At 39.4% G+C, this 26,374-nt stretch overlaps 1 protein-coding gene and 1 long non-coding RNA gene across 9 annotated transcripts in view; one reads left to right on the forward strand and one right to left on the reverse strand.

Annotated features, from left to right (window-relative positions):
- LOC125723477 (SH3 and multiple ankyrin repeat domains protein 2-like) overlaps positions 1-14,191 on the reverse strand; it is a 205,170-nt gene extending 190,979 nt beyond the window's left edge. For 6 of the 8 annotated variants that reach the window (XM_049000085.1, XM_049000083.1, XM_049000082.1 and 3 more), the window contains exon 1: positions 13,990-14,190. The gene's annotated coding sequence lies outside the window, so the exon portion shown is untranslated. Of the gene's footprint in view, positions 1-13,989 lie in introns of all 8 variants that reach the window. The other 2 variants (XM_049000081.1, XM_049000086.1) reach the window with 2 other exon arrangements.
- A 198-nt stretch (positions 14,192-14,389) lies between these two features.
- On the forward strand, positions 14,390-16,427 carry LOC125723488 (uncharacterized). Its single transcript, XR_007386916.1, has 2 exons — positions 14,390-14,575; positions 16,273-16,427. It is a non-coding gene; the product is annotated as an uncharacterized LOC125723488 (long non-coding RNA).
- Positions 16,428-26,374: the final 9,947 nt, after the last annotated feature.

The raw sequence follows: 26,374 nt of genomic DNA on the forward strand, positions 1-26,374 counted from the left end.
GGGTCCTACTCAAGAGCCCAATGGTGAAATCACTCTGTTGACCACAGGATTTGAACAAGTGACTCTAATGAGTCTGAAACCACTAAGCCACACACCGCTCTGTCACTGTTAGAGTGGTGACAGAATATACAAACCTAAAATACAGCTACAGGTGCTAGGCAGAGCTGTACCTATTCAGAACACTAAGTCTGCTCTTTGAGTAAATATTGCTACGACAGACCCTCAAAGAGCTCCGAAATGACCAGGGATCTCATTTATCAAACTTCACGTAAATTTCATTGCTAAAGAATCCATTCACACAAAAACACAAAATGGCAAAAATGCATGATTTAGCAAAAATGGTGTATGCACATATAAAATATCCCTTCGAGAAAAATCCAAACTGTCCTGTTAATGCGCATACATGCATGAGCCTGGGATCCTGCAGTTGCTGCCGAAAATTCATAAATGGTCAATGAAAATAGGCTATGCACTCACACATAACATGGAAATCAAGCTGTTCTGAGTGCAAAGTATGACAATGACTACTGTAAATCTTGGGGGTCAAAGTACAGGTATCGTAATTAAGAAAATTCTGTTACAGAATGCACTGTACCCAAAATAAATAAATGGGAAAAGAAAATTACTCACTGCACACAGGGCCAGTTTAACTGTAACTGTTGGGGACAAACCCACATCTCCATCATGCATATGGCATCTATAATAAGGGATGCCCTATTATGTGGTGTAGTACCAGAGCAGTCAAGAGAAACTGACGGAATTCTATACTGATGGTAAAATGAACGAATCAGAAGTTGACCCAGACCAACAAGCTATAATATTTGTCACAGATGTCAGATCACAGATGATTTGGCCATTAATAGAATGAAGTGGCTTTCAGTTGACAAAAGCATCTTACTACCTGCATCTGCTGATGTATGCTGTACTGATGTGCATTTGATAAATAAACTTTGTAGTTGATTGCCCTGATTACATAAGGAAAACCATACATCACTGAAAATGTAGTTTTAACATTTGCCTGCACACCCACAGTGTAGTTATACATGCAAAGCAGGCAATGTCCAAACAGTAAATAGATAAGTAAAAATAATCATTTTGGTCCCCAAAAACTCATTCCCTTCTAACCCTTCCTTTACACAGTCACTGGCATGAACACAATTAAATATATTATATTTATGTGGATCCAGTGTCTGAAATCTCATTCATTTCTAGTGACCATTACAGACACTGTCAATTCATGGAAAGAGGTGACAAAATGCGTAGTATTTCAAACAGCAAATTTAATTTTTCAAGGCAAATACATTGTGCTTGGCTTATACATGTGAATAGAAAATCAATAAATCCCACTTAATGCTTTTAGATTTACAGTTTTTAATGCCAAAACACAGCTTAGTGATACAAATTGCTGACATGTGCGTAATCTTAGGTAGCTGGTTTACTTGCAGTTCCCTGCTTTACAGTGTCGTCTTTTCTAGGTTTCCCAAAATAATGCATTTGCCTGCCCCTGTGTCATATACAGGCTCTACATTTTCCCATCAAGTTTTGATTAATTTACCTTTGATAAAGATATTGCATGTATAGATGCACACACACATTTTGCACTTCTTTTTCTGCGTATAGAATTTTTATAAATGAGACCCCACGAGCCTGTATCAAATTTCGTGCTTAGCCAGATGACTCGTCAGATTTAAGGTATTCTAGTTTAAACAGGCTTTATCTTCGCTCACTTACATGATTATCTGCGAATACTTCAGCACAGCTAACCTCAACCCATGTCTACACTTTGTGTGTCAGAATGCTTTGTCATTTTGTATGTAGATCTTTCTATATAATATACAAACCATCTAAGTCATGCTATGTACAAAGTTACTACTGTATGCACTTGGAAGACTACTACTGGACCCATTATTAAAAATGCAAAATTACCATAAAGAGTCACAGTCACAGAGGACTGTTGGTTGGTTGGTTGGTTGGTTTAAACAAAACCTTGGTCTGGATTTGTACTTTGTACCAAAGGCACTGGTCTAACAAAAAGAGGATTTTATTGCACATTGTAATAATAAAAAAATAAATAAAAATCAAAAATATAATCTTACGGAATGTTAACAAGGTAAATCTGGTATAAATCCCGTGTTCTCTGCTACTGAGAATTGTGGCACATGTTAAGCAATAAACACCCCAATAGCATAATTACTTTTTAGACCGGTCTGAATTTCCTGGCAAATGCATTATTTGGACAAGATCAGTTTTACATAGTTTTAGTTTAGTTTACAGTAGGTTAGGTTACCCCAAATTACCAGAAATAGCATAGATAAAACAAACTCTGACATTAACGTCAGAGTTAGTGCACACAGAAAGTAAATGACAACAGAATTTATTTTTTTTGGCTGCCCTATCCCAGTGACATACTAATCAAACACAAAAGCAGAACTTTTTCTCCCAACCACACAATGACTCACAATGTACTCAGCAGTGTTGTACTGCTCTAGGCCTTCCGAAAACCTTGACAAAGAAGAGACTGTAGGTGCAGGATGCCAAACATATATGTGGAAAACTCAGTATCCATTCAAACTCCATTTTCTCATAGAAGTGCTGTTTCTGTCTTGCATTTCGTCTTTATAGATATGACCTTATAACCGAGATGACAATTTAGACTGGACTATTATTACCAAAAGAGGTCCATGTTCACTGAAATACAGAAGGTAATTTGCTCCAGAATAAAAATTCGTATTTCAAATAACACAATAGGTACAGACATGGCAGTTTTGGATGGGATTAAAATTACGGACCTTGTCGGTAATTGCTTCAATTACATTACATCCCCAGATAAAACTAATCTTGTGGGAATAAAGCCAAAGATGACACCTGTAGACTAACTTGCAGAGACCTTACTCCAGTCGGTCATCCTCTTAGATTATGTTGTTTCAAATGAGACAGCACGTTGAATGTTTCTCCAGCAACATATAATGGACCGAAGGTCACATGCCACCTGTTATTGTGGCTTTAACTCCATCAGTAGGTCCAGACCATAGTGACATCAGGCCAGGATATACTGGTACAATCCTGGTTTTCCCAATGGCCTACATTCCTTGTTTTGGAGACTGAAAATGAACTTGGAAGTAAATTCAATATGGTTTATGTCATATAAAAGTTTAGGACGTCAAATGATCAGTGACTTCCAAAATGTCAGAACAGCTTGTCGATACACTACACGAGATGTTTCTTTTGGCCGTTATTGATTTTTCTGTTTTCATGACTTTTTCTTTAAACACAGTACTGTGAAAATGTGAATTTGGAATTCACTAGTCTTGATCTTGTATAAGAAAATAGAAATTCCTTCTACACATATGAATTTGCGCTACTAAGGGTGTAATGGACCAGCAAACATATCTATACAGGTCTATATCATGTCTATTTGTCCAGAACCCTTTCTGAACATATCTGGGATGTGCTAAGCTGGTTCCATTTCTGAACATCAGGCCAAGATGTTTTTGGACATCTGGTCAGAAATTGGTCCACAGCCGTACAATCCAGTCTATCAAAGAAAAAGTTAAGCTGAGGGGTTTTGGGTTAAGTTATCAAAAACTTAATGTCACTATGACAAATAACACATTAAAGATAAGAGGGATGTTTAACCTAAGTGACATCTCATGACTACAACTATTCATTCCTTTAACAAACAACTGAAACTGGTTTTAAGTTATGTAGGTAGCTAGCTATGTTGCTAAAGTTAACATTGCTATTTTCATCTGTAGCTACAACTTCACATTGTCTCTAGTATAATAACAGCACCAATATTCTGCGGATGGATTGTCTGAAAGAAAAAGTATGCATTCTATATATTGTTCATTCTTATTAGTATCACACATCACGATGGATCCCCGAAAACTCGGGAACTTGAACATTTCCAACATGCTACTTAAAAAAGTACTATAGAACAGCTGAGTGGAATGGATTCATAATGCAAATGTATGCAAGGGAATACTAATTCCGTAAGTGTTTGATACTTGCATAACACAGCATTTCTCACAGACATGCTAGTAAAAATTAGCACACAATAAAAAAATGCACATAGTAAAGCATAATATACACCGTGTGAACAGTAAATAAGCATCTTTTTGGTTTCACATCACTGTCAATCTGGAAACTCGGCAATACCTTTACTGAGCTTATCCTACTGCAGTGGAAACACAAAGCTGGAACCGTGCGGTAACTAGTCTCTCTTTGTGGTATGGCTTGGGTATGGGTCAGTTCCTGTATGCCAATGGAAAAGCGCCATTAATATTACCGGTACTTAATAAAAAGTTCATTGGAAAATACATAGCTGGCAGTGCATTAGTGCAGCGCGACCCCTCTAAAGTCTTGGATTTGACTTGGACTCTGTTCAAGGTCCTGGACTTGAATCATTTGATATAAATGGTCTCATTCCTATCACTATTGTGGCCAATTTTTTTTTTGTCACTCCACAAGAGCTTCTACCACATATTTAAAGTCTTCTTCAGGTCGAGGCAGAGTGAGAGTATTTTCATATTTTCTCCACTTCCATTGGATGGACTGCAGAGAGCTCTGTGGAATTTTCAGTGCTATCGAGATCTTTTTGTACCCTTCCCCACTAGTCATATCTTTGCTTAGAATGCTCTTTGGTCTTAGTTTTGTGAAGGTCTGTGTGTTATGATGGGACCTTGCAGAGAGAGGGCTTTTATACCCACAGGTTAATTTAAAGCAGACGACCCACTAATAGCAGACAAGTGGAGTGCATCAACAAATTGTATGACTTGCTAAGGTAATAACTTCAGTGTGAGCAAATCTGAGATTGAAGTTACAAAGGGTATGAATATTTCTTTAATCAGATCATATCCTATTTTCCCTTTCTAGCAACCTGTTGAAGATTTCTTTTGATCTGACATAGTGCTCAAGGCTTTCGAAATCGGTGGGGGAGAAACAATATAATAAATTTCAAATTAAGAATCTAAGACAAAACGGGATAAAGGTACTGGGCGCTGAATACTTTAAGTCATTGTAATGCATACATTTCTGAGCCCACATCTTTATAATAATACATGTCTCCCATTGCAAATTTATTCTTCTGCATGTTTTTTAAATTTTAATTCACAAAATTTTTTCATGAATTTTTTTAATGAATTCGCCTTTTATTTTATTGAGTAAGCTATACAGCTTTACATTACTGTTCTGCTGTATGTTACATTGTAATTCAGACATACGAACGAAAGACAGAACATTGTCATAGCGGGAAAAGCACATCTATAGTTTCCTTTGCTGTCAGTTTTGCATTATCTCAATTTCCCTCCACTTTGTTGTTGTGTTTGACAAACGCTTTCATTTATCAAATTATCAATCCTCACTTTGGTTGCCATTTTTGATTTTAATGAATATGGAAGGTGCCCCACACCTCCCCTGGTCCACAATGATGAAATGTGATGGGGGAGGTAAATGGCTTAGTATGAAATATATAGACGAGCATGCCTTATTGGTTTAAAACAGGACATAGTATTTCATTTTTCTGTACGGGGCTATCGCGTAATATATGGAACTGGTGCAAACTTGAAATCTCATTTCCCAAAAGACTTAATTACACAACTGCACTGACATGTTCCTTCTGCATGGAGCAGAGTGTGGCTCTGTGGGCTAAGCCTGTGTGCCTGTAATCAGAAGGTCGCAGGTTCAAACCCCGCCTCAGACTGTGGGTCCTTGAGCAAGGCCCTTAACTCCCGGCTCCCTGGGCGCCACTACAGCTGGCAGCCCTTCGCAGGCAACTTCCTCTATGAAAAAAGAGCAAGTTGTGGGAGGCGTAAAGACAATTTCCCTATGGGGACAATAAAAGTATCGATTATTATAATAAAAAAATGCACCAAAAAAATGTCCTTATTTAAGTGAAGTACTTTTAACTCTTGACTCCTTCACTTTGAGCAGGGTTCCACACTTTCAGTCCTGGATGGCCAGAATCTAACACAATTTGCATATTTCACTGCTCAACATATACCTTAATCAGTTAAGTACCAGATTTAGTAGGGGTATTTGAACAGGGAAATTTGGAAATTGTTGGATTTTGGCCCCCCAGGACCAGAACTGGGGAACCTTGATTTAGAGTATACCAATTCCTCACCCACAAAACAACAAGGAATATTGGGAAACAAGTGTTTTTATCTTTCCTGATGCCTGAACTCACGTTCTGAATGATTAAACAGCGACTGTGGATATTAACGTCAACTTAAATTAGCGACGTCAGCATGGATAGGAAGTGGAGACACTACCGGTCTCAGTCTGAGGACGCTGTAGGTGCAGTTTCTTACAGCGACAGACTCGGGTCTGTCAGTCAGGATGTGCAGGATCCAGTTACAGAGGGGTGGGGGGGTGTTCATGCCCAGCAGGTTTCCTACTAGCCTCAGTGGGATCATTGTGCTGAATGCTGTACTTGAGTCAATGAACAGCATTGTGACATAGCTGTCCTTTTTGTCCAGGCGTGAGACGCTGAGGTGGACGGCAGAGGAGACTGCATCATCTGTGGTCCAGTTGAGTGAATCAGACCAGGAGCGGTGCCTTCAAGTGTCTCGATACCAGCTGCTTGAAGCACTACATGATGATGTGCATGAGTGTGACTTCTTAGGCACTGGGATGATCCTGGTTTGTTTGAGGCCACTCAAAAAACAGATACCACTGCTGTGCTCGGGGATACATTGAAGATGTCTGTCAGGACATCCGCCAGCTGGTCTGTCTCTGAGAACCCAGCCAGGTATGTTGTCAGGTCCCACTAACCTTCCCAGGGTTGACTCTGCATAGGATCATCCTGACATCAGTGATGGATTGGTAAAGTATCTGGTCATGCAGGGAGGGGGTGGTCTTCCTTGCGGGATCCCTGTTCTATCCATCAAAATGGACAAAGAAGTCGTTCAGTGCATCTGGCAGGGCAGGGCTCACTACTGTTGGCTTGTAGTCAGTGATGGATTGAATTTCATGTCACATACGCCATGTGTCCTTTGAGTTCATGAAGTAGCTGTTGATTTTCCTTACATAGGTGCACTTATTCTCCTTAATGGCCCAGGAGAGTTTGGCTGAGGCTGTAGTATATGCCTCTCTGTCTCCGAATTTGTAGGCAACAACTCTAATTTTCACCATGGTGCGCAGCTCTACAGAGAACCAGGGTTTATGATTTGTGTGGGTGATGACTATCCTGTGACTTCAGAATTACTAATCTCTATAATGAACTGTTCTTAATCTTTAATGCAGGCACATAATGCCTTGTCACAATTACCCATCATCATTATTAACACAGTTCAAGGTGTCTCTAATGCATCACCTGCACAAGAGCCCAGAAGTGGCTCTTCATCTGTACCTGTCAATGTGACGTAGCGGCACTTTGAGCGATACTATGAACAAAGAGAGTAAATGAGGCAAGAGTGACAGCTTGCAAAGTGCAACGAGACATAACTACACTTCCTCATAGTGTCCTCCACTTGTTTCAGTGATGCTGTGAAATGTATAGCATTCTGGTAGCATGGTCCTTTCAACATAAGGAACATTTCCTTTATTAAAACTATACTGAACGTGACAACCTTTCCCAACACTCATAATTCTACATATGCCAGCCTCCGAACCAGAATGCAAATTAGCCATGTAACGACCACTTATGCCAGTCAGGGTCAAGGGTCTGCAGAAGTCAAAACCAGGAAACATAGGGCAACACCTACGGCTGGGTCATAGTTTGAATTGCATGCCAGTCAATCACAGTACATAATTATAAACACAATAATAAATTACAGGCAATTGAGACACACCAATTAGTCTAACAGCATGCTGTTGGACTGCAGGAGGAAACCGGAGTACCTGGAGGAACGGGGCAATGGGGGTGCCCAATGAGCTGCCCGAGTGCAAATTAGTAAACCATCAATAGTCATATACCACAAGACAACATGCATAACAACTGCACATTAACTCTTCTGGGGTTTTTAAATCAATTTGTAGCTAACATTTTAATTTACAAATACAAACTCAATCAACAGATTATTGTTTTGATATAAACAGTCATACATTCTCCACAACTATAATTAGGTCATATCAAGCAGGCTTTAAAGCATAACTACCTGCAGAAAAACCCACATAAACATGAAATATCCTACCAGGAAGAACCATCCTTTTATTCTAGCTTTAAGTAACAAAAGCATGAAATCTACAGTGTCTCACTTTTTCTGCTTTTCCATTCATAAAATTTGAAATTTGATGTCAGCCAGTCTTTGAAATGGAAATATCTTCCCAAACGCAGCATTCTTACGATTTGACATTAAAATACGTATTTGACATAAGGGACTGAAATTTGGAATATCTGTGTTCCTTTTAGTAACTGCAAACTGAAGCACAATTAAAACTCCATTACATTTTAAGGTCACGTTATGATACAATAATCACCCATTTAAAGTGTCTTTTTTTTTTAATAGCGTATCCATGGATCTAAGGCCCGGGGCATGAAAAACATAATCATGCTGTTCTCAAATTTCAAATTTCATTTCAATTGGCTGCGCTTAACCTCACCACTGATGCTAGAAAACGTTCTGTGAATGATAAGGAAAATGGTTTATATACTGTAACAAACAAATTTTCCTTTATAACAAATCAAAATGACGCAGTACTGTCACATTTAAGTAAACAGAGGGAGAGATATGCGTACAGATACTTTACATACTCTGATATGTCTACTCATACTTTAACACAGCCCAGTACCTAGAAAAACCTGCTGAGAAAAAGCCAGAATTTGCCCTCACTGGGCAAGAAATCCTCTTCCTGACTTCTGTCTCTTCTATACTGGATAAGCCCTTCCAAACAGATCCTGTTGTCAGGCTTCTGAGGTTGCAGTCTTTCAGTTCTTAGCTACCATCTGGTCACAAACAACCAATCATAACTGAATTCAACATCTGCACGGTCACAGACATGATAATCACTATGTACTTATAAAAGCGTGCGTGTCATAAGCATCTCAAAATAAAACGGAACCAGCACATGAGGAAAAAGTAGATGTAGACAAAGAATCATTTAACACAGTATAGAAAAGAAGAGATGAATATATTTCCTGGCTCTCAAAAGCTTAAAAATACCTACCATTTAAAGAAATTTCTACAAAACGAGACTAAAGATACTGAAGGAGATACATCATGATGCTAGCATCTCATCACCTACCGGCTCTAAAGTGGGAGCAGAATAATTGTCTTGCGACATACAAGAGGTTAAATGTATCATCTCAGAGGGACAGGAAGTGTCAGGATTGGTTCCATCAACTGCAACCGTATCACACAGCTCACTGATAAAAATTGGACATTCAAGGCACAAAGCCAGAACAGATGGTTATCATTGCCACATTTTAGATAAAACATCACATAAAATGGCAAAAAACATTACAGACACTATACAAAGAAATAATAATGCCCATACATGCAATTTGCATAAAAGTAGGGCGCACTCGGAGTCTGTGTGGCTAACATAACTAATTACTTCTCTCCACCAGTATTATTATTCTTCTAATTATCACTGTATTTTTAGCTGATGAAATGCTTCCACTGTACTATTTAAGACATCTCAAATCTTCCTGCAGGTGACTTGGAGGTTCCATCTGAACTGGCTGCTTGCTTAGTGTTTCATTTCATAGACTGATATGGCAACTGGTTCTAAATGCTAAAAGTTCTATACATGTTGGGTGATGCACAAAGGCATTGTGCATACATGAATTACATCTGTCTGTATTTGGTTTATATGGCTTACTGTGTGAAGGATGGACCTTTTCAGGAATCAGTTCAACCAACAGAACATCCATATACCTTGAAGGTATGCAGTGCATGGTACCATCAATCCGTATCTATAACAGCAAAAACATCCATGCCTCAATGGCCTTTGATGGCATTTTTCGTGATGTTGGAGGAAAAATAACATTCAAACAGTAAATCACTAAAGACTGTGTATTTACACAAACCTAACACCATCATCTATTTAATTTCTATTAGAAAGAATTTTCTTCTGATCCCAAGACAGCACGTAAAGGCCACTGTGTGCTACACGGATCTTATCATTCACAGAATTCTTCCTACCTGATAGGGTGATTAATGTGTGATTCAAGAAGCAGACCTCCTGCTTCATTAAGCATCCACTGTCTGCCCTTTGCTGATAAAGAGGGGTGGCATGGAGGATGGACAGGTGAATGACAGCAGGCCAGGTGACTGCTGCACCTGTTTGGGGATTGATGAGTTCAGGTCAGGAAGTGGACAGGTGACTAACGGATGGCTGATTGATGCATGGCTGGAGGCCACAAGAAAGGAGGGAGGTGAGGGAAATGGTGAAGGCAGTTTCCAAAGGAATTGAAATGTCTAGGGAGCGAAGAGACAATGGGTGAGAAGGTGAAGGGCCTGCCAGAGACACAGATGGCGGACTGAGTAGAGGCAAGCTCTGCACCCGAAGAACCCAGATCCTGGAGCCAACTGCGAGCAGAACTCAAGTCAAACTGGGGCCACGTCTGAGAGGGGGGAGGATGAAAGCAGACCTGCTGAAGAGCGGGCCCAGCCCTTTCTCGGGAGCTGTGTTAAAACCATTATACTGATCCACCTCAACATGCAAACGCATCATATATCAAGTGAGCATACACATTTAGAACGGTGTTGAGATGCCCTTTTACAATGTACAACAAAACTGCACAGAAATGTGAAAGTTCATAAATAGCCACACTCTTTACAGTGTATAATACTGTGTCGCTTATAAAGTATTCATAAGTGTACAACTTCACTGTTTAATTTATTTATATGTTGTCTAGCCTTTCAAGTTTTCGGAGACCAACAATGTTTCATTTCTCAACCACACATAATACCAGTATACTGACTGAGAGCTGTCCTTAACATCAATATGCTGCTTTGCCTTTTAACTGTCAGCCGAAATAAATTATGTGCCAAAACTGTAAACTATTAAATCAGTTCAGTGAGAGCAGTCTTCACTGTTACTTTTTCAATTAACATATGTACCCACATATAACATCATAATTCATCATAATTATTATTATTTTGAAAACCTTTTGTAAGACTGAGACTGCACAACACAAATCAACCACATCATCACAACAATCACAGAAAAATTGCATACAACCTCATGCTTGTTGAGAATCACCTTCATTGAAGTTCTGAAACATCATTATCCAACTAAGACACCATATGACGTCATCACTGGTTCACCCAATAATGTCTTTTTGTATACATGGAGAAATACATATATTTCTTACTTTAATAAAACTGTACCATCCAAGAGGGAAAAATCAAGCAGAGGCATGAATTTTGCACAGCTCCAGCCAGTTTAGAATCGAACGTGTTATATGCTTAAATACACTGCCAGAAGACATGCTGAGTGACATAAAATTGCATGTTCTGTCAGAGGCAAAAGCCACAGATTTTACCTTTCTTCTTTTATTTAGACATTAGGAATTCCTGCCACTTTGTAACTGCACTGAGAGTTGTTAAGACAGTTAGAAGTCAGTTTAGTTATTTTTAAGACTATCCTTTCCCTAGTTGAGTTCCACAAGCTTTCTTGCAGAATACAAAGTACATCAGCCCTTGTGCAGTGTAAAGATAAACAATATTTTAATATGCCAAACATACAACATATCTAAAAGGGAAAGATAATTTGAAAACTGGGTGTGATTAAGTCTTGTCTTCACCAAAGCCTGTCTTCAGTCACCAGTGTTTCAGTATCTATCTAAAAAATACACACAATATGTTGTACACATTATTTCTGTAATTAGGTTCAATTCTTCATTTGTAGCCTCATGTTCACTATTACCTGATCATCCCAACCTGGCATCTCATTAGGCAATAAATGTGTATTACAAAGTCAATATATGACGGCTATATCATAGTTCAACAGATTTTTCACACATATGCGACTGCCTTTTATAAGGAAAAGATAACTGGCTTCTGTAGATTTTAAATGCCACAGTGGAAAGTCTGGAGATTTGAGGTCACTTACTGTTATTTTCTGCATATGTCAGAACCGTGATTTCATTCATGATGATGCAGTAGCCATTAACTTTTGCTGAAAGTGCAAGTTGATCTGGGTATAAACTGAAGTGTATTTGCTATTGTAGTTGCTTTTGTTTAACTACTCTGAATAAACAGTCTGCTTACATAAAATGTGTCACAGTAACAATGTCCTGTGCTGGCATTAGATGATGATAAAGGAACTCGAAATGATGCCCAGTTCACTCAATACGAATCCAAGAGCAGGGAAAGAGGCTGACAGGCACAAATACCTGAGCTTCTCAACAATATCAAGCAAACAGGAAGCTGCTGGCCCATTTCTGCTGGACTGAACTCAATTCGTGGGTCTATTTGGACAGAACAGAGACAGTAACAACCTGCAGTCAAGTGCAAGTACGCAAGACTGTTCCTCTGCACATTCCTTGCTTTTCATTTTTTATTTTACAAGGGCAGGTTTCAGCATCTGCCACGGTAAGTCATGCACTGTGCTCTGGGGTTAAAAGTATAAAGAAAATAAAATATACAAAAGTATATCAAACTCTTGCCATTAGTCTCTGACTGGATCATGCAAATAAGTTTCCACAAGTTAGCTGGTCACAGGACGTAAAGAATCGCACAACGCCGGGCTCTGCCAGCCTCAGCCTACTTCATATTTTATGCATAAGCCCAACATCTCCATTCCAAATGCTGCTCATTACAATTACAATGTATGATCCAGGCCGATGAACTGAAAATCAATGTTTGTGTACCTCTATGGGAAACTCTGAAACAGTAATTCGTTGCTGATTAAAGTGTTGTACAGTCCTCCCATAGGCCTATATGAAACAAGGTAACTTCGACAGGAAAACTTTAGTACATCAGGACACTCAGAAGACCAAAACACGTCTAGTGGCCACATTCAGTTTAGGTAATGACTCAAAAATGTCAAAGCACTTCTAAATGTCAGGGAACCATGGTACCATATTGACCGAATGGTAAGAAAGTGAAAATGGGAACATTCAAAGTAGTAGGCAGGGGGACGCTGTAGCTCCCGGCTATAGCACTGGGCTTGCGCACTTACTGAACTGCCGACTGCACTGTCGGGGGTAGAACAGAACCCAATGTAGCTATATTAATCCACAGCGGCAAATATCTATACCAACCGGATAGTTTAGGAATAACGAATGGTTTTAACACATCTAATAAATGCAATTAACTCAGAATCGTTTATGTCGTGAAAATACAGCCTACGGCAATAAGAGTTTTCTTCACTTGCGTATAAAACACCCACAAGCACCTTTCAGACAGAGACAATAGTACATATGCAGTAGCCTTGAATGAATACGATGTCGTATTAAGTTTCGCGATTTATTTACTTTACAATTGGCCACGTTCCGGATCGCGACAATACTAAGAAATACCAGAAATAGATATACAAGTAGCGTGTGTCGCAACTTAGTTTTTTTGGAGTTTTCAAATTTAAACAACAAGTGAATAATGGTTTGCGCTCGGCGATATATATATATATATATATATATATATATATATATATTATTCCAGTTTCGGTGACTGAACACAAGACGGGGTCTTCATTTATTTGGTTTCGATCATGCGGAGTTACGCGCGGACATACATTTATACTGAATATAGAGAGGAAGAATACAAATACTAAACACTGTGATAACTGCACTAATTTCAATTCCCGTTACTTAATTATATCTTAAGCAACCACGTGTTAAGTCCAACTTTAGGTAGGTGTTAGTAAAAGCAAAGTTTCTCTTATAATGTCGACCCGTTAAAAAATACAGTCTAATTTAGAAATGATAGTTTTAACTAATTTATCAAAAATGTCTTCTTAAAGAACTTGCATGCCAGTGCTCCTCACTCTCCAGAAACACCTGTCTACCGAGTAAAACACAGCACTCATTTGAAAGTTAAGCAAAACACTGCAGCCGTAGAGGAGACCTCATACATAAATACACAATTTATGGTTTACCTTAGTGGTATCGCAGTCTTCGTATTTTTTATTTTTATTTTTTAAAAAGAAAGCTTCATGCCGCCACCAATCCTCGTCAGTGTCGCGTCGCAAATCGCGGCGATCAACAAAAGGTGTAACTTCCTGCGAGCACCAGGATCTGCGAAAGAGGACGAGAGAACATAGAGGGCTTCTTCAGCCTGCCTCCTGGAGATCACCCCGGAGCGCAAGGAAATTCAATATGGGGTAACAGATACTCCAGGCGGCGTGCACGGCGCTCGTGCACGGAAGATGAAGGAGGGAGGGAGGGAGGAAGGGATGGAGAGAGAGAAAACAGTTTGATTTGGGAAAGGTGCATCAGACCCCTTGCAGGCTGAAGATCCGAGTGGGAGGGGCTTCACATACCTGTCTTCGCAGTCAAGATACAGGTGCTCCTACACGGGGTCCAATGGGGGGAAATACTGACACACATTAATCACACCGTGTCATAATGGTTAGTATTAGAAACTCAAAAGACGAATGTAGGGGAAATTCTGTTTGCAGTGTCAGTGAAATTATCATTTGGGATGTCGTGGGATGTTTTGGAATGTTGTTTTCGTATTAAGAGGTAGGTCAGAGCTAAATTTTCTTCTGCTAATTAATATTAAAATGGTTTGAAAGTCACCCATATCACGTTCCATATCACTTTCTATTTTTACATTGTCATGAGTTGTATTTCTTTTTTTTAATGTCCGTATTGATTTTTTTCCTCAGTGGATAATTCTAATCAGCATTTTGTATGAATCAAAATGATGTTCTTATTACATTCTTATCCTAATTATTATTATTATTAAGTAATGGTGGTGAGCAGTAGTAGTAATGATCTTAAATATTCGGTCCAAAACGGAGGCTGCTTTCTGTAATTGGCTATATTGAGAGGTGCTAGATCCTCAACCATGCAGGTTCTGTGTGGAGATTCCTGAGTCAGAACCCCGTGTTTCCTTTCCTGTCAGCTGAAAGGCATCCAACCCTATTGGCTTCAGGGTTAGAATAAAATCAAAGAAACACTGTGTACATTTAGGCACATTTTTGAGTATCCTCAAATGTCTCAGAAAACAAACAGTAATGAGATCCTACTTTCACCTCTGGATCAAAACCTTACAAGCATCACGGATGTAGCACATGGCCATCGTCATCTAGTACAAAGCCTGAGAAAGAGCCCAGTTTGTACTCTGCTCTATATTCCTTCATTGAACCCTTGTGTAAATTGTGAGTGCATACATTTAAGCATGTGTGTATATTTAAAACTGAATCCTCGTGCATGCACTGGTGCTTTGACGCTGACGGGACCGCACCAGTCATCAGGTTGGTAATCATCCCCTTTATTCTGGAGGTATCAAAATGGTAGAACAGAACAGAGGTGATGAGGTGGTGGATCGATGCTATCGTCAGATAATATGGGATAATATAGGAATTTATTTTTGGCCACGGATATTGGTGGCTACCGCTTTCGCCGCAGACCTTCATCATGAGTGCCATTCACACATAAACATATAAAGTAATCTATGATTTCGCGGTGTGTCGCTACCCTGTCATCCAACAAGACCATTTGGTGCTGGAAATCCAAGAAGAAAGTGATGCATAATAGATAGACTTTCCATGGCAACAGCCTTTACTCCCCAGAAAAATTAATGTTTATAATAGTGACAGTGCTTGCTCACCAAGCTAATCCCCTTTCAGACAGTACCTAATATTTACAGATCAACTAAGGCATTTAACTGGTAGTGAATGAGGATATGGAGTCATACCATTGAGGTAACTGAAGGACAGGCACACTGAAGGAACACTTTATCATGATCCTAATCTTTAATTTACTTCTGTTTTGGGTTTGGCTCACATGTACTATTACATATCACCAGTTTTCAATACATTTATCCATGCCTGGGAAAGTTATACTTGTGCACTTGACCAGTGTTTTTCATTTTTAAATTGTAATGTCTCTGCATCCATTATATGTCTCATATTGTTTAGTCAGGATAAAATGTAGAGCTTAAGGTTTTATTATGAATAAGTAGATGTCCTGTTTTGGAGTGACAGTTCTCTACTTAACTGAATTTTGAATTTTATATTTGTCTTGCATGTCTGCCTGTCCTTTCAATTGCCAGGTATCTCCAACGCTTTGACATGAAAATATACAGATACATGAGCTAACGGAGAATGAGCGTCCTATGTAATGGCCATCTTATGTGTTATATTCCGTACAAAAGGAATGACTATCGCATGTCTCATCATTAACGGTCTGCCACTGTCATTTTCAATCCACAGTATTCTGGGATGTGGGGAATCTTCTTCTCCATGACAACGCGAAGGAAGCCAGAAATGCTTTAGCCAGTCATTGGTGATGGTTCTGTGATTAACTCTTGCCTGTGCTTAATCCATAGAGGCAATATTCTTAATACACTCTAAATAATGTAAATGAACATTGTTTACTGTTTCTTTTTTTGTATCTTGAAAGCAGAATATTGAGAAGCTCCTTCAGAAACTGCACACATCCTAATCCCATCTGTTCAAAAAATGTTTATGGAATTCGACGTATCATAAAAATCTGGGTAATCTTGCAATTGTTTGTGTTCAACTTTATTGATGTTCTTAGCTAAATTGATACACTACACAAATTATGGTTGTAATAGTTGCTTTTCAACATTGCTTTGATGTGCCGTATTGAACAAACAATAAAAAATAAATAAATTAAACAGCAAGTTGCGATGGGCTGGCCCCCCATCCTAGGTTGTTCCCTGCCTCGTGCCCATTGCTTCCGGGATAGGCTCCGGACCCCCCGCGACCCAGTAAGATAAGCGGTTTGGAAAATGGATGGATGGATGGATGGATGGATGGATGGATGGATGGACGGATGGATGGACAGCAAGTGGGGGACAAAATACACTATTCCCAAGACAACCTATGAACTACCCATCTAAGCTGAGTGCATGGTACGGTGAAGATATGTATGTTTTCTGATTTTAAATTATGATGTTAAACATGCAACACACAGGAACTGCACAGAAGCTGGAACAATGAATTGCTAATCTGTTTAATTCGGTCAAATGCAGTTTAATTTTGTTGTGGCTTTATTCTGAACATGATTTCCCCAAAGTACCTAACAAAGATTAAGCAAGAAGAGGAGGATCATGGCTGGAAATAAAAGACATTAGTGTTCCACAGTACAAAACATATAAACAGAGAAGAAAGCCAGGAGTGATGAAGAGAGGAAACTAGTAATTTCAGGCTGGAAAAACCACTGGGAGTCAATCATATACAAATCTTTGGTATTATTAGAACCTTCACCTGTGTCCAACTTTCAGAAAAACGTACCTTTTGCGTGTTTTCATGAAAAGCTGTGTCTGTTACATGCATTAAGTCATACATACACGTCAGGATTCCTCCACAAGTTTCTTGACAGTCATTAACAGTAAAACAAACAAACAAGCAAATAATTTAATAAATAAATAGGACATACAAAAGATGTTAGGTGTCGGTGAGGTATGACATTAGTTTTTAAATGAAATTTTCAGATTTAACTCAGTGTATGTGATTAGACCTACTTTTATTCCCTTTTACGTTCACTTGGGATACAATATGATGAGCAAAACATTAATATGTCACTCATGTCCCATTGTAGTGTCTTTCAGGGTTGCAGGATTGCCCAATGGCTGCTGTCGCATGCAGTGGAAGTGTGCATCATTAACCAGATGCACGGCATCTCTGGTGTGTGAATGCAGTGGGTGTAAGGTCTATAGATCCTTTGCATTTACATAGAGGTTTAATGAGCTGGGAGGATTGGGGTTTCCATGGCAACTCTTGGAATATTGTCCGGCTCAGGAAGGGAGAATCAGATGTTTGGGCCTGGTTCTCTCTGTGGAGTTTGTGAATTGTGTCACACCTGGGTTCTCCTGGAGGAATTCTTGCCTGTCAGGGCTAATTTGCAAGTGAATTCAGGATAAATACATGTTTGAAAATTCACCTGTCAAAATCAAGCGTTAAAATGTAATGAATATTTCTGATAAAACAATAAACAAAGCAAATCATCCTAGAAATAAGAAAATTCATTTGAACTCATCATGTTGGGACATCACGTCATAATTTCTTTTCTTAAAGGTCTTTTTCCTGGTAAGAAAAATAAAACTGTAAAAGCTTTTTTGTATTAATTGAATTTGTGATATTCCTTATATTTAAAAGGTACTTTGCAGTGCTCTAAGTGAAGCTTGATAAATCACTGAAGTAAACAGTCAATTAGATGTGCAAAATATTGTGTTTAAGCTGCATAACTGTAGCTTTTAGTTGGTTCGTTTTTGTCATCTTAGCATAATGATTTATGGATGCATGTGCATCTTAGGTTCTTCCCAGGTTTCTACAATGTTGTTCAGTTTTTTCTGTCTATCAATCTATATGCTGTCTCTAAAAATACATTAGTGTGTGTATGACCTGTAATGGACCGGAATTTCATCCAGACTGTGCTCAGCCGTGAGCCCTGTGCTCCATTAGATTAGACTCTCCATAACGCAGCACTGGGTTCTGGAACAATGGAATGGAAATTGATGTATAATAATTATTTATAATGGTTTGTTGATGATTTGGCACAATACATTAATTAAGCCATTGTTCTATTATCTATTTCTGTGTTTTGCCACATTTTGCATATGAATTGTTTTGTATTCATAGCATTTCTGTGTCAGTCAGCCTGCTTCTTTTAGTAACTACATTGCTTATTAAAGCAATGTAGTTATTAAAAGTCTTTCGGTGTAGGTGTTCACTACTGGGTAGATTTAGTTAACTGGGTAGTTGTTAACCGGTTTGTCAAACATATTTTATGGATATTTTTTTTATCAGATCTTAATTTGTCCTGAACATTCTTCCTTAAGTATATAAAAAAATCCATATATCTGTGCGAAACCCTGAAATATGGAGGAAAAGGAGTGCAAATGCTTCATCAATACCTTTTCTGAAAATATATCTATCAAAGCTTTTTAATTTCCCAGAAAAGAGAAGGAAAAGTTATATAAGGAAACATGACCTTATGTTTTGCTTAGGTAGGTGATTTCAGAGAACTCAATCTGTCAAGCAGCACAGAACACCTGTAAAGGGCTACTGACATTTCGATTTTTTAACAGAATCAATCCAATCTTACTAAATGATAAATCTAGGGCAATTGATCACACTTCACATAGGACAGGTGGAAAAGCATTTCCCATGACAATTAATTATGTGCTCCTCATTATCTTGACCCTTTTCCTTTATATGAGAATGGTCGTGTAATGAGCCTACATTATTTTCCCAGTGGCGCATCGACGAGTTCAGGGCCTGCTGAGCTGCACTTTCCGCAGATCTCTCTTCTGCTCCCACATCCCCACAACTATACAACAATTAACTATAAAACTACTTAATATTAATAACTATAAAATAATTTCTAGTTAAAGAGAGTGTGATGTTGTATGGAACCAGAGTAATGGCATAAAAAGAACAAACTGGCATGTTTAGACCATCTCATCAGTCATATGCTGCTAGCAAAGAGGGCAACAGAGACCGCATTGAATAAACGCATCTCCCCACACCAGAAACCTTAAAACATTACACTCTAACCCAGTGTGTGTCAACTGCATCCACAATGTGCACTCAAGATACATTTACAATAGGTAGTATAGACTATAGAGAGAAGCAAATTCCAAAAGAAAACACAAAACAAGTTCTTAGTATTAGAATGTTTTTCTCCATGCTTTTCTGGCAGAAAACTAATTGATCAGGCTCGTGAAATCCATCATAGTAGTAATGCTCATTTCCATGGGTGAGACCGTCGTACTGCGAGTAGCTGAATCCGTGGATAGCAGTGAAACATCCTCATACCCCACATATAGTATGATTTTTGTGTCATACATGTAGTAAAATTTAACTGATAAATTACGTACAGTGAGACATTACTAACATTAAAAGTAACAATAAAGTACAATGTACATTATTATACTGTACTGCATAGTACTGCACTCTCACAAATGAAAGGCATTCTGATGTTTTAGCCCAATTTTCAAAGGACAATACAGCAATGAAAAAATATCATGTATCAAGGGATGAAGGAAAACAATAAAAAAATTTGCTTTTTATACTCCTCAAAGGACAAAGGAATAATGAAAAAACAAAGGTTACTGGTACACTTTTTACAATGAAAAATATTATCATAGTATCTTGTACCGACACATAACCTGTAATAAGAAAAATGTATTTGTTTAAATATATAATACTCACAAATGTCTATTGTGGGTACTCAACCGTGTCAGAATTATTTTTTTTTTGGACCACAGTAATCCACGGATGACTGGAACTGCAGATACGTACCATAAATAAGCACTACGGTATACAAAAAGCACCAAAAATGAGATACTTTTAAGAATCAGTCTCTCCATTTACTGTTAGCCTATCACCAACTCGCAAACAAATAAATGACCAATAAAAGATCACTTAAAATAATAATAATAGATAAAAAAAAACTAGATGGCCAATAGGGGCCCCCGCTTGATCACTCTGGGCCCCTAGGCTGCAGCCTAAGCAAGCCTGTCCATCAGTCTGCCCCTGCATTTGCCTAAATGTCAATTCTACATGCATCAGAAACATCATTTTAAAATAAAACTTTTAATGGCCTTTTTTACCTTTCTCCCAGGATTTTTATGAGTTAATGATAGACTTAGTCTCCTTTCACAGCTGCTGCCATGCAATGCAGCCTGATTAAAGTTATATAATTTGGAGAAACTTCAGCAGCTCTTTATCGCTTTACTGCGAACACTGAAGAATTTCCTGAAGACAAGTACATGGCAATCTACTCATATCTGATTAAAACGCAGACATCTGCATCAGGGAGGGACCAAGCAAGTCTCACATTGGCAGGCATTAGTGTGTGTTCACGCACATGGATCATCTTCATATTGTTTCAGTAAAAAGGAGAAGGCTAGCCAGCTGCGGGGGGCGTTTTAAGGTTTAAACTTGGACTGGCTGACAAAGTCATTAAATATATTTATTAATAAAATGAAAATTCATGAGATTAATTAGATATGCTATGGTGAATTAAGATGGACTGCCAAAACAAAATAAAAGAGATTTACATGAATATGTATGCTGATTTTATCAAGAGTTCGGCACCATCGTCTAACAAATCTATAAATAAATATGAAATAACACCCAGAACAGGTCAATGAACAGATGAGCTAAAACTAGATTATTTGACTTTTGGCTACAGCTCATGATCTAACTAAAAAATAATACATTAACAAACAAACAAACAAACAAACGAATAATAAAAACAACAGAACTGATAACATTGATTGACGCCCATTCTTTATCACATGGACGGAGGAGGCATATGAGTCCTTGCTCTGTTTCTATCATTATGTATCTTGCATTCTAATTGCAGGTAATTGCTTCCCCACAGGAAATACCCTGACCTCTGGCCCTGTCACTTCCTGTCAAGCAGGGTTGCAGAATAGAACAAACCTGTTAGATGTCACTGTACATGCTGTAACTCTGTTGAGAATGCTGGTTACGTTTACCAGTGAACACACTGTTGTCACTGTCCTCAAGTTAAAAAAAAAAAAAAATAAGAGGACTACTGCTAACAGACATCTCCACTGGGATGAGTCCTACAAGGAAGTCAAATCAAAGGTGAGAAAAAAATGCACAGAGTAAAGATAAAAAAAGGGCTTTGTGGTCTCTTTCTGCCATGACATATGGCACTAATATGAATGCAGCCAATAAGAAATTAAAAATCCTTGTCATATTTCTCCTTGGTGTGATTGGAAGAGTGCTGCAGCTTTCACAGCTTCAGCTGGGTGATAAGTAAGAGCAACTCCTGCATTAAATACAGACCTAATTACAACAAAGTGGGACAGTATATAGGGCATCAAAAAAATAGTGAGTGAGGACAGGCACAGAGGGGGCTGAGGGACGATGGAAGATCTATCTCCCTCCCCAACACTACCGTAAACACTGCAAACACTCAGAAGTGCTGAGGGAATCCTATTCTTTTATGTCAGCTGTTTGTCTCACAGGCCACAGACAAATCTTGGGGATATTAAGGCGGGGTTCACTGTAACATAGCTGGCCTTCATCTAATGACAATACTGTATGTGCCCCAGTGGCACTGCACTGTGAACCTCCATGAAGGGAGAGGCCTCGTGATCAAAGGAAGCTCCTTCCTCTGTAATCATGTGTACGCCATTTGCTAAACACTATTTTTGTGAAGTTCCACTTCAGCAAGTTTAAAATTTCATGAAATTATTTTCTTTGGGTATTTAGAATAAAATGTGAAAAGGTTGCGATAATTGAGGGATCTGAACAAAAACAGACTTTTCAACTTCAATGGAGGCTACATTTTTATATTACAATTTCTGACCAGAAGTCAAATTGCATTTCATTGATATCTAAACGGGGCCTTTTCTTGTTAAGACAGCAGGCTTCTTGCTAAGGCAGATGAAGTGAAGCAGTGCTCTTGTGTTTTAGGTGAGGTCTTGGTGCAGTTCGCTGCCCAGTGACCCCAGAATTTTTCATTTGTGTGGTCAGTGCTAAAGAAAGCGATTATTGTGCTGTCTGGGGCTGTGTGTGACACTGTATAACTGTATGTCATAAAGAATAAGAGTGAACTGTACATTAAGGGCTACTAAAATAAAACTAGTGCACTTGATTTAAAGTGTTTGCAATTTAACATTGTGATCCTATTGAGGCCACACGGCTGTTATATAGTGAGTAGGATCTGTTTTATCACCAAATATAGAACTGATTTTTATTTGTCCAGTAGAAGACTGTCAAAATACCATTTAAGACACACATGAAAACTTGTCCCAGTTAGACTTTTTATTCACTTCTTCTTCACCCCCCCTTCTCAAAGCATATTTCCTTGGAAAAAGTGGCAGGAGGAAGCCAATTAATCACAACGCCGTCCCCGATGTTTTCACCTTCATTCGTCTTTAGCTCCTCTGCGAGCCGTAAGTAGGTCAGCAGTGTCGGTAGCAGGACTAAGTTTGGCGCTCTACCCTTGGAGTGTGCTTTGCGTGGGCGCTGGGCCCGCGGTAGCAGGGCCACGAGGCTATTATTGGAAGAGCGGGTAGAATCGGGTACAGTCGTCACACTAAGCGAAGAGCAGGACACCCCCCCCCCCACTGCAGGGGAAGTGGGTTAGGAGCAAGGTACGTTCTGCCTTACATCCGGCTTTTATAAAACTGGTGTTTTCTGGGTTAAGTGAGGGGGGCCTTAAGGGAGCTGAAAGCACATCTCTCGGCATACCCCCAGAATCCCTTTAAACATGGAGAAGGCATTGCCTCATAACTTCAACATACTGACGCAAAACCCTGACTGGGTCTTTCGACACCGTCAACAGCTATATCAGCACCACCCACAGAACATCAAACCACTTACACGTGTCAAAAAAAACACATGGAGGAGACAGCGGCGTGTCGTCTGGAAGTCGTCAGAGGAGGTTCGCTAATACAGACAAGAACATTAATTAATAAACAGTCGTGCAGCATACGAGTGCTGAACATGGGACTGAAGATAGATCTGCCTGCTTTAAAATAGCTGATTTCCCATAAATCCCTGCACAGGAAGATGAAATCTCTCACGGAAAACACTTCAATGATGGTGAATCACTGTTTGTTTGGGCTATTAAGACAAACAAAATAGCTTAAGTTGTTCTTTCTGGTCTCTAGAGGAAGCTCAAAATGACATGTGTGAACTTTACCTGAGATAAATAAATTATGTTAAACTTTATTCAGTGCAAAACTGCCACAAAGAGCTGAGAACGAACCCAAAAACAGGCTAACAGGGGGTGACTGACAGATGACAGCACTATCATCTTTTTCTCTCCTATCATTCATCGTATCACATAAATCATGTTGTAAGCTTGTTAATGACTTGCCTCTCTTCAGATGCCCTATATTGAAAAAGGACAAGCATCTATTACTCACTACCACTTACTGTTTTTCATTGGCATTATCTGTCATGGTCTGACATATTCACCTCTTTGTGTCCATTTCATCTATCATGACAATTTATGCATTCCAAGGAGAGCTCTTAAGAAGATTGAATGGAGCAGGATGAAGAATTAAAAATGCCTGTTGTTGCCTTTCTAAATGTCATTCTGAAATGCAGTAACAGTAATGAAGCTTCATGTTACACTACACGACTAAAGACGTTTTAATTTGTGTGGAGGAAATAACAAAATTAAATTGCGCAACAACCTATTGTTCACTTCACAGTGGTTTTCTCCTTCATGGCTGCTTCGTATCCTTGATCATTGAGGCCAATTCATACTTCAATTTTCTTCGTGTGCTTTTAGTCCGCACGCGGGGTGAGTGACGTAAACTTTGTTATCAGGGGACTATGCTGGACGATGGGCATGTAGCCCAAATTTTTATGTCTGGCAGAGATCATGGACATTGGTGTGCGTACATGTAAGGAAACCGACTGGTGGTTCCAGTAGGTGGCAGCACTGTTTTTCACAGTGTAGATGTCACCCAAGAAAGAGTAGAGGAAGAATAGCGGTTGTTGTAGTAGTAGTTATGGTGAGCAGCTGCATGAGAAAGTGCAAAGGTAGCCGCATTTCTAATTCTTCATACTGTTCCCGACGTTACACCACATTTTCAAAGGTAACACACTATTCCTGCATTTTGAAAACATCCATCCATCCATCCATTTTCCAAACCGCTTATCCTATTGGGTCGCGGGGGGTCCGGAGCCTATCCCAGAAGCAATGGGCACGAGGCAGGGAACAACCCAGGATGGGGGGCCAGCCCATCGCAGGGTACACTCACGCACCATTCACTCACACATGCACACCTATGGGCAATTTAGCAACTCCAATTAGCCTCAGCATGTTTTTGGACTGTGGGGGGAAACCGGAGTACCCGGAGGAAACCCCACGACGACATGGGGAGAACATGCAAACTCCGCACACATGTGACCCAGGCGGAGACTCGAACCCGGGTCCCAGAGGTGTGAGGCGACAGTGCTAACCACTGTATCACCATGCCGCCCCCATTTTGAAAACATTCCGCTAAAATGCACCTTGGGGGAGAGGTTATGCTTATTCTGCTCACATCACTGCAGAAGTTGCGGCCATGCAAGAAGTTTTGAGGCTGCTTTATAATACAGGGTGGAACAGCTGAACTTAAGCCTTTAGGTTCCTTTGTTTATTGATTCTATTTCCCATAAAACAATGCAATGATTTACAGCAGTATTTCATGGAAATTAAAACTCGTCTGCTGTTTGCTGAAGAGAGTGAGCAAACATACAATTATAATGATCTTGAGCACAGTCATAGTGTCTTGCAGTAAGACACTTAAATGTCGTCAAAATGGTTGCCCACCTGCTGCAGAAGAGTTTAAAGATTTGTGAAAGCCTTGCAGATACCAATAACAGCACAAGCGGGTATAATAAAAGTTTACTAGCATAAGTACTGGTGTCTTAGTTGGCGATGTCTGCTATGAAATCTTTTCTTGGACCACAGAACTACATGGTGCACAGCCTGGGCACAGGTGGCTAAAGGGATCTAAAGAAATTGGTGATACTTAAGGTGATACTTAAAAGTAGTTGCTTATAAAAAACATAACTCAAAAGTGGGAAATTGTTGCATACTGTTCCTTTAACATTTTTAAGTGACTACCTTTCCTAAAGTGACATTCAGTGATTATTAGTACAAACAAATCCTCTTGTATCGCATACATACATATTCTATAGGCTACAAAGGACAAGCCTCTTCAGAAATGTGGTAGGCATGTGTTTTGTTTATTTCTGATGAAGCAGGATTTGTTCATTAGCCAGATAAATTAATCCAAATGTAAGGATATTCCAATATGAATACTTACTCTTCCTGTTGGCCAGTATTTTCACATTTGACTTAAGTTATTCAGCTAACTAGGAAATCCCGCTTTGTGAAATAGCCCCCAATTCAAATCACGGTCCTCAAGGAGCCAGCAATGCGGATATTTCAGTCTTCCTTTATCTGCGAGCCAGGTGGGAAGCCTCTTTGGACAGTCAGAATCAGTTTATCGTGTTTACCCTTTTTAAAGTAAACATCTCTCACTCACTAAACAGTCTCTCTCGTCTCTGCATCCCCAATTTTCACTCAGTTTTGTCTGGAGCACGGACGGATTATGGGTTGTGTGGGCCCCTGGGCAAAACTTTCACGAGGGCCCCCCCCCACCACAACCACCACAATTCAAGGGCCCTTGGCAGCCAAACGCCCTCCCTATAGGGTCAGGGGCCCTTGTAGGCAGAGGATCAAAGAATGTAGGCCCTCTAAAATAGACAAACGAAAATACAATGTTGATAAGCGTTGCAAATTGTTTTGGGCTAGGGGCCCCACGGGCCCCCTGCACCCCAAGAGCCCCTGGGC

This window comes from Brienomyrus brachyistius, unplaced genomic scaffold, assembly GCF_023856365.1.
Source record: "Brienomyrus brachyistius isolate T26 unplaced genomic scaffold, BBRACH_0.4 scaffold49, whole genome shotgun sequence".
In the NCBI taxonomy this organism is placed as follows: Eukaryota; Metazoa; Chordata; class Actinopteri; order Osteoglossiformes; family Mormyridae; genus Brienomyrus; species Brienomyrus brachyistius.